Consider the following 8,316-nt stretch of genomic DNA (forward strand, 5'->3'; position numbering starts at 1 on the left):
TTAGCGCGGAAGGGAGAAATCTAGGATTGCGGAAGCGACATAGCCTTTAGGTGTTCCTACCTGCACTTTGGGGAAAGAAATCTCTTAAAATTATAACAGTAAAGCGGCTTCTTCTTCCCTTTCTGTGACTAACAGTATAACTCAATTACAGTTAAGTAGGCATAAAACAATCTTATCGGACACCGATTCTCCCTGGTGATGAGAGGATTTTTCTTAATACGTCATTTACCGTGATTCAATCTCCGATGCCCACGACGCCGAATTAACTGTTGATGCCTCCAAAGAATTATTCTTATTCGAAGAGGGTCCCGATAAGGGGGGGAAAAAGACCGCTAAACTCTTCCCCCGCCCAGGGCAAAGGTAAGGACGGGGAAGAGGGGAAAAAAAGGGCAATAGTCAGTCCGTTGGCGAGACCGATTCCGGAAACCATTCCTCTCGAGCAAACAGGATCGTCGCTTTTTTTTAAAAAAACAACACTACTCCCTCCCTTCTCTCCACGCCAACCTTCGTGGGCGATTTTAATCAAGGGGGCCAAATTAAAGGGTCCTCGCTATTGAAACGCCTTTCCACGCCCCTTACCATCGAGAATAATACTCGCTTACCAGGGGCAATGTAAACAGCGACCCCGCGGTGGAGAGAAACACGTCCACTGATCGCTTTGTCTCTCCATTTCGAAAGGGTTTCCGGATGCGCCGAAATCGCTTCGAGAAATGATTCCTCTGTCTCTCCTCCTCTCAAGAGATGCATTGCAGCGATTCCCCGGCAAGTTTTTTTCAATCCCACTTCCCGGGGGGATTTCCTTGCATTAATCGTCCATGGTATTTCAGCCCACACCTGCGACCATATTTCCATTTAGATAGGTGGTGGTCGAAGTCGATGGTTTAGCATATGAATCAACCTTCTTTAGGGACTTAATTACCGTATTGACGCATAAATGATTCCCTTTTTTATGAAAGATAGATGTCATTCATGTTGAGACTCGAGCAGAAGATTCTCAACGGTCAAATTTAATATAATTAGTGGTCATAGGAGCATTGAGTGCGTCAAAATGAGCGAAGGCGTATTAAAGAAAATGGGACGCCGGAAATAATCCGGGGCTCTCCGTTTTCTCTTATATTAATACATACGATAGACTGAAAAAGGTGTAAGTCTGCTTCATGTATTAATTAACACTCATATGCGTGACTGTACAAGTATACGCAAGTGTACTCTTTGGCTCGTAGGTTAATTTCGGGATTGAGAAAAATGGCATATTACTTAATGTCAAAATTTCAATTAGCTATTATTTTGCTCAGGATTCAAAGACTCTCATTATACTTCTTTAATAAATTGCCCACAGCATACTATTGGTTAAAGCGGAGAATGTTTAAAATCAAAAAGATAATTTTGAACCAATGCTTAAGAGTTTTTGGCATTTTAACATTACAAACCATCCTAAAAATTCCAACTCTAAATCTTTTTTGTACATGTGTAGTAGCCGAGAGTTCAATAAAACCATGTTGCTATCTTCTTTGAAATTTCATTAAAAATTCATTTCCAATTATAATTAATTATATACTATTTGTGTTATTCTGATGGAATACTTTCTCCCAGTTTATCCAGCTTAGACAAAATTGCCCTCCTCACGTTTTAACACAGAAGCTCCGCTCTTCTGTAGGAAATATAATCCGTCTTTGGAATTAAAAATTAATTTTCCGAAGGCTATAGAGTTGTGAAAGCTATCGTCGTTATTGTTTCTTCCTGATCCTGCGGATTCGAGAATGAAACGAGGTGATGACAGGCGCCTGCCTGTCATCACCTCGTTTCATTCTTTTCACCCCATTAATGACAGAATCCCAGTGATTCCGTGCACTCTCGCCACTTTCTTCTTCAGCAATAACAGCATGCTCCCACCCCTCCATCACCACCCCATCCCCAAAACCTTTTCTCTGAAGCCATTGCTGGAAAATATTGTCACTGTGGAAAAGTACAAAGTTTGATTTACCTTGCATGATCTCTACAAAATTGAACATGGCGTGTTAAGTAAATTTTTTTATTGGCCAATTTCCTTATAATTCAATACTTCATGTGCAGAAAATTAATTTAATTCACCTGATAATTTAGTTATTTCTATTTGATATAATTTTTAATTTGATTAATGGAAGACGAAAGAAACAGATTTCACTACTTTATATCTTTTCCCCAATTTATAAAATATTAAAACATGCTTATTGCCGATTCTTAACAACTTTTGAAAAACATAAACACGGAATTATTCACTTTTACAATGTGCGTTGATAAATATCATCACTCATAATTAAGTCGACAGATTAATGTGAGAAATGGTTACGATTTAGAGTATACCAGAATGAAAAATACGAGTAAGTTCAATGTGATTGGAACTATAATTCAATTTTAAACTTATAATTCAATAATGCTTTGGTTAAGCCATATTTGACTTAAGACTTTGGTGCATATATAACTATGCTTTTCTTCAGAGTGAACGTTATAGGTTAAATTCAAATGCTTCATTTACTAGTAAATCTTCCAGTCCAATTTAAATAAATTATTTCTTCAAAACTAAAAATTGAATGATCGTTTCTGCCATCACAGTAACAGTAACTAATTAAGAATTAACTAATTGTGTGAAAAAGGTCCATTCATATCTCTACTACGTCCACGTATCTTCGAGGAATTCATGCCAAACAAAAGAGAAATAAATTGAGGCTGGAGCTAAAATATCTACATATACTATGTAGATTCACATTGCAGCGTTACTTGTTCCAGGGTCGATTCCCGGGCCTCTCAAACATCCTCAGCTCCATCCAAGCAATGTGATTTTTCGGGTACCAGATCTTCTTGGGAAACCATAGCCGGCACAGCTAAAGGAACTGCCGCCCCTAACCTGATGTACGAATTACACACGCTGTTGGGATAGGTACTAGGTGAGCTCTATTCTCAGCTATCTAAGTGATCTTCTGGCTGATTACAGTGATAATGCTACGTGAAAGAGAATGAGAGCCATATGATCACTGAATCCCCTCGAAGAAAAGAATTCAATGCTCCTCGTGGAAAAATTTTCATATTATATCGGAATATCAAACAGAAACTAGGTAGTGTAAACTTTGATTTTGTAGATGATCTCTGAAAAGCCGTCATTCTTTTCTTCTTCGATCGTCCAACGGCCAAGAGTCTATAGTTTTTCTTTTCCATAAGTAAGAAATAAATTCTCAGGTGTGCAAATTAACCGCCCTTTCCCGGCAGTGATGATTTCTTTCACCGGGGGTCAATGATCCTTAAAGATGCTACTGAATTAATAGACAACTTGACAATTTTATTGCCTCCGGGCTAAGATTGTATCTTCGAGGAAATTGTAGTGCCATTCTCCAGTCAACCGAACTATGACGTTATGCGTTCATAAAATTTTCCCGGGGAAGTTAGAGGAGTTACGGCCGCCACCGCCGGGGCTGCCCCCTCACCCCTCCCAAACCCCTCCGCCCCCATCCCCAGCAAGACTCAATCCGAGAGCGCCCCCTCCCGCCGCAAGATCTCCTCCTCCCTATCCCCCCCTTCCTCCTCCCACTCTCTCTCAACTCACATCGTGAGAAAAAATTTCGATTCCCCTTCGAGTTTCTTTTATGACCCCCTTTTTCCTTTGCACTTCGAAGCATCCCCCTACTCCACTCCCCCAACGTGACCCTTTTTTGAAGCGTCTCCGTTCCCTGATTAAAAACTTCGATACGTTGTGCGGCAGAGTGGCGGCATGTTTCCGGATACGGATCTTCAACGCGTGCCATTGGATGTTGAACCGTAAATGAAGTTTTCATCCCACGGGAGGCTTTTTTTTTAACTAGCCTGCCGCAAAAGAGTGTGTTTGTGTGTGTGTGTGTGTAAGTGTGTGTGTGTGTGTGATCCATTGTGTGTGCTATTCGTTCCTCCCCGAATGAGGAGACTAGGCAGGAATGTTTGGAACGTGTGGAAAATGGTCCCGCTGATGGCTAGTTCAAGAAGTGATCCCGTAGGATATGTTCGAAAATATGGATGACAAATAAAGGAAATATAGATTTTCCGAATCAAAATTACCCTTCCCGAATGAAACGGCCTTGAATGGGTCTTGAGGAAAAAGGTGACTGGTTCTCGTTGAAAAATTCATAGCGTACTGAGGATTTCAATGGGTCAATGAAGAGGGGTCGCATACATTTCTTAAAAGGAACAGCTCATGGAATTTGTCATTTCACTCGGTTGTTTTCCGTTACATTCCATTTCTACAAAACTGCTTATATTCTAATATAATTGATTGACACACAGTTCAGAGTTGCATTGTCTTCAGACATAGCAGTGATATCTTTCGTATTAACCTGTCACGATAGATCGTTCCATTGATAGCTTAATTTTAAATATATGCAAAACTTTTCCCACTGGAATATTAATTAGCCCTCACTTATGACAGTTTTATTCGGAAATGTGGAAATCGATAATCTCCTTCGGTTTTGATGAAAACTAAATGGTAGGTACTATGGAGGAGCTTAGGAGATAATTTCAATAGATGCACTCATAAGAAATTTGTAGTAATTTGCGTACTCATAAGTTATTTGCGCACGTTATTAAAGACTAATGATTCGAAAAGAGTATTTTGAATTCTTTTTATAAGCCAATTTAAAAAAAGTTAATCATTTCTTTTGTTTTTGCAGGTATTCTACGACTCAGAAAATTTTTGAGAATGATTAAAGTGAAAAGATGTCATTAAAATTATTTTTTTCGCATAGCTTTCAAGATAAAGTCACCCTACCTTTGGTATTATATCTCTCTGCTAGACTATGCAAATAGAGGAGATAACTTCATCATGCTCGTTATTTTATAAAAGTTAAAAGTATACCATTGAGATAAACATTCGATTGGAATTTGTTGTTAATTTCGAGTTGTTAAAAATCAAAAATGCATAAAAATGTTTACATTATTACTCATTATTTATTATATTTATATAGGTAATCTGTAAAGGCTTTGCTAAGAGGTATTTTTATTTTTCAATGATTATGTCGAAATTTTAGCTCATTTATTGGTCATATTCTCATCCCTAACGTTTGCCATCAATACTCTTTCTCTCTCTCTCTCTCTCTCTCTCTATATATATATATATATATATATATATATATATATATATATATATATATATATATATATGGGTCGCGGTAGTCCAGGCGGTAAAGCGATGGACTGATGGACTGCTGACCGGATGGGCCCGGGTCCGATTTACGGGCAAGGCACTCTAGGCACCTGTAGCTCCACCCAAGCTATGTGATTTTTCTGGTAAAAGGTCTTCCTGGGAAACCATAACCGCCACAGGGAAAAGAACTGGCCACCATACCCTGATGTATTTTTCACGCGCCGTCGGGCTTAGTACTGGGTGAACTCTACCATCACCTGCCTTCGGGTTGATTACTGTGTTAATGGTTTATATATATATAAATATATATATGGTTTATATGTATGTATATATATATATATATATATATATATATATATATATATATATATATATATATATATATATATATATATATATATATATATATGGGCATAAATATTCTTACATGGACCGATATCAAATACACAACGAAAAAATTCAGTAAATCACATTAGTACATGATCTCTTAACTACGTTTTTTTCTACTTAAATACCATATTAATACTATATAGAATTAAAAATGAATATATTAAATATGAAGGTTATACTGTCAGGTGTAATAGAAACGTAATTAATTCTTGAAATAAAATTGAGTATTAGTATGTTTACTGTTAAGAAGTCCCAACAGAAATGTGTTCTCCGAGACTTTCTTCATTTCTCCAATAATGATATGCTGTCGTATGGAAACATCGTTGAAGTTTCTCAGCAAATCTTTCGGCTGCAATTCCACAGGTTTTCTCATTTGAGGTCTTCTTCCGTTTTCTGGTCGTTCATAAACATAATGGGGAAAGCGGAGGATATGAGGTTGGCAGAGTGCCTGTTGCCGCCCGGAGAGGCGGGGAATGCGATAGTCGCTGCCTGAGGTCAGGGCTGGGCCCACAAAATTGTTGTGAGGACCCGAATAGGAAAAATATAAAACACTTTAAATCTCCTCATCGACATAATTAATTCCTTCGAGAAACCACTTCCCTACTGCGTTGAGCCGAGACCGATAGAAAGCAGTTAAAACGGAAGTTCATGGGACGCAAAGGAGACTCTAAACATGGATACGCACGAGAACTTCGACGTAGTCAGGAAATTTTATTCCTCCAGAGTATTCATGAGAGACGCTTTCCGTTCGCTAAGTCACCTAATGTCGAGTTAGCCTCCAGTTTCATATGGATTTTTAACGATGAATTTCGCATTCATGGCGAGAGAATGGCTTTTTTTTCGGAACAGTCCTTCGTCCGCGCATTTAAATTTTTGTGCGCTGGAAACCCGTCTTGGTATTCCTCCAAAACCATCGGGGATGAGCATTCACCGCTATCCCATTCATGTCTCTGCCGAGGACGTATCCTCATCGTTTGGCGCGGGTTTCCTGTGGCTTAATAACGGATTACGAGCTTTTTTCACCCTCCCCTTGAGCATGAATGATTTTCTCAGGGGAATTCATAATAAAAATGTGTGACAAAAATAGGCTTTAAACAGGGACGTATCTACAAGAGATAAAAATCATTCCATCGTCCTTGATTTGTAGATTAGGTAAATGTGCAGTAAAACTAGTTTCAGAATCTCCTTAGCGATTTGAATTTTATTTCTGTAGTGGACTATATTGCAGCGGAGCCCATAAATGTGGCAGATAAAAATTTTAATGAAACCTCAGTTTACGAGCGGAGCAACGCATGGTTGGCAGTGGATTCCTATATGTAATGTTTTATTTGATCTCATAGCATAAACTACGTACCTGTTATCTCAATAGGATGTACTTGAATTCATAGCCGTTTGCTAAATTTTTATTCGAAAATATCTAGTTCACTTGTGTTTCAAATGTTTCAATTTATGAACATGAGGATGTTTTTTAGTTCTATAACTGCTTATCAGAGTCATTAGAAGTGTCTAAGGTCTGTTATTATCTGGTCGTTCATTATCGATTAGACTTTTCAAATGAAATTAAATATAAATTGACGAATTAAATTATGGCAGATTTTCAATCTAATATTGAATTACTTCTTTCAAATCCTGTCTTCTATTAGTAAACTTATGATAGCAAACCAAGAGTTCTGGTCTAAAAATCAACTTTAGTGTTCAAACCGCGGTGAATTGACAATTCAATTGTATTAATCAAGATATATTTGATTATATTTGTATTGCATAAATTACTCTTCTGTCTCCCTGGAAATATTTATGAAGATAAATTGCAAAGTTTGAGACACCATAGTGTATGCAAAATTATTTTTTGCAAAAATGTCCAGATTATTTTGTTCTAAAGTCAAAATAAGTTTATATTTATGTATTTAATATTCATTGTATATCTAAAAATCTTAATTAATTATGCAATTCAGAGCAATGCAATTCATTTATTGACTTTTTGATTGTATTTTCTTAAATACCTAATGAATTCCCTCAGTTTGCACCATTTTGGTCGTAATGGTGGAAAATATATACCATTTACAGAAGCACAATAAAAAATTTTGGTTAGGCATGAAATCTTTTACTTAAATGAGTGCACTACCAAGAGAATGCATGTAAAAAGGCGTTTTTATTATTTTCGTACTTCCAGAATATAAAGCCGTAGTAAGCACCTTGATATAAAAAATGAACAACTAGAGTTTTAGAAATATATCATCGGCTTCAAATAACTTTTATGTAAATGTCAGTACTTCAGATAACATTTTTTTATTACGAATGAGGCTCTTATACCAGAGTACAGTTAGAGATTGACTTTTCGTACGTCATTATAGTTAGAAGAATTATATTATTGCTTCTGCCTCTATGATGTTTGAAATTAAGCATAAAATACAGCATTTATTATCTGATAAATGGCGTTATCTTATTATTGCCTTAGAAAAGAAGACCTTGTGCTTAACAGTTTCAGATTCTAAATGATAGAGGTAACCGGACAAGATAAGTGCACACATAAAAAGGGAATGCAAATCCTAGGCAAATGAGCCACATTATAGCCCAATGCTTTTTTTATTTTTTCAAACTTTAAGAATGATAATAGTGCATATTTAAGGTCATTAAAAGTTGATGTTAAATATTTCGTAATCAATAAATAATGGAAAATGTTGAATAGCGGGATAATTATAGCCAGAATCGTAGAGTGGTATCAGGCGTTCGGGTAACATCGCATCCTTTCTGAATTGGTGTTGCTGATAAGCTGGAGGTTCAAA

This window comes from Hetaerina americana, unplaced genomic scaffold (assembly GCF_022747635.1).
Source record: "Hetaerina americana unplaced genomic scaffold, ioHetAmer1.1.p SCAF_2, whole genome shotgun sequence".
Lineage (NCBI taxonomy): Eukaryota > Metazoa > Arthropoda > Insecta > Odonata > Calopterygidae > Hetaerina > Hetaerina americana.